Genomic DNA, 2,027 nt, shown 5'->3' with positions numbered 1-2,027 from the left:
TATAAGGTATAAGGAAGGGATCCAGTTTCAGTTTTCTGCGTATGGCTAGCCAGTTTTCCCAATGCCATTTATTAAATAGGAAATCCTTTCTCGATTGCTTTTTTGTCAGGTTTGTCAAACATCAGATGGTTGTAGATGTGCGACATTATTTCTGAGGCCTTTACTCTGTTCCATTGGTCTATATATCTGTTTTGATACCAGTACCATGTTGTTTTGGTTACTGTAGCCTAGTAGTATAGTTTGAAGTCAGATAGCATCATGCTTACAGCTTTGTTCTTTTTGCTTAGGATTGTCTTGGCTACACGGACTCTTTTTCAGTTCCATATGAAATTTAGAGTAGTTTTTTCTAATTCTGTGAAGAAAGTCAATGATAGCTTGATGGGGATAGCATTGAATCTATAAATTACTTTGGGCAGTATGGCCATTTTCACGATATTGATTGTTCCTATCCATGAGCATGGAATGTTTTTCCATTTGTTTGTGTCCTCTCTTACTTCCTTGAGCAGTGTTTTTTCTTTGCTGAAATCTTTTAAAGTACATCTTAGTCATTCTGACATATTATCCTTTAATAGTGTAGTGTGCCTCAAGAACATTTTCTTCCATGACCACAGTACTATAATTTCACAGCAAACAAAAAATATATGTATATATATGTCCCTGGCAAAAGTTTTCTACGTTGCTGGACAAATGGTTTTAGTGACATCAGCAAAATGTGTGTGTGTCAATTTCAGACCATTACTAGCATTTTCTTATATTTTTATCAAATTTTTATATATAAGGATGTTTACATCTTTGTTTATTGGCAACTTGGTTAATTTTTTTAAAGCTTATTCAGGATTTTTTTTTTTTTTTTTTTTGAGAGGATTTTTTTCTCTTGCTCTGTCACCCAGGCTGGAATGCAATGGTGTGATCTCGGCTCACTGCAACTTCTGCCTCCTGGTTCAAGCTATTCTCCCGCCTCAGCCTCCCAAGTAGCTGGGACTACAGACACATGCCACCATGCCTGGCTAATTTTTGTATTTTTAGTAGAGACAGGGTTTTGCCATGTTGGTCAGGCTGGTCTTGAACTCCTGACCTCATGTGATCCTCCCAAAGTACTAGGATTACAGGCGTGAGCCACTGCACTCAGCCTCAGAATTTTTTTTTCAAACAAAATCACAGGAAGTACTTGACAATGATATTTGAACATGAAACCTAGCTGGCTGACCTTAGAGAGCCAGAATTTGAAAGTATAATTAAAATGGTTAATTCTTATAATTTGCTATTTATCTATTGGAATCATGACGCCTTCTCATAAATTTTAGTGAACTATTTACATATCACTATTACCTTCTATTCTTGGCAAAGCTATTATTTTTCTTAGGCTGTATTATCATTATTTCACTTTACTTTTGTTTTGTTTGTATGGAGGGATAATATAAACTTTTGTTGTCTATACATTTAAATATATTGGTCTTTTAATTTCTTTTTAAGGTTTTATTTCCCAACAAAACCAAACACCTCTAAGATCATCTTGACCTACAGTGCATTTGCCAATAGTGATCAACACAGTTCAAAACTACTGAGAATATTATACCTGTCTTGTCATTAATATGCTAGACTCCTTACTCTTTCTCACATTCCTCCACACAGTAACAAAATCCCATCAATGTTACCTCCTAAATATTTAACTCTATCCTCTCCTCTCCATCCCTGTTACCACTATCCCTCATCATCTGTCACCTGAAATGCTGAATTTAACTGCCTTCTAACTAGTCTCCCTGTCTCCAAAATAGTCCTCTTGCAATGCAAAACTGCCATTAGTGCCAACTTTAACCTTCCAGAGTCCCTCCCTTTATGTCCCCTCATCCCCTTGCACCCTGCCCCACAACTCTCCAGTCTCTCAGTAACAATTAGCCAACATGCTTTTAATGTTTACCTGAGTTAAGCACTTTGCAAACATTACTTCAATTACCCCTCATAAGAATGTTTTAAATACAATGCCATTGTTGTTCCCATTTTACAGATGAGTAAACTGAAGCATATAG

The sequence above is a fragment of the Papio anubis genome, chromosome 6 (assembly GCF_008728515.1).
Source record: "Papio anubis isolate 15944 chromosome 6, Panubis1.0, whole genome shotgun sequence".
NCBI classification, from domain to species: Eukaryota; Metazoa; Chordata; class Mammalia; order Primates; family Cercopithecidae; genus Papio; species Papio anubis.
This window is presented reverse-complemented; position numbering follows the sequence as displayed.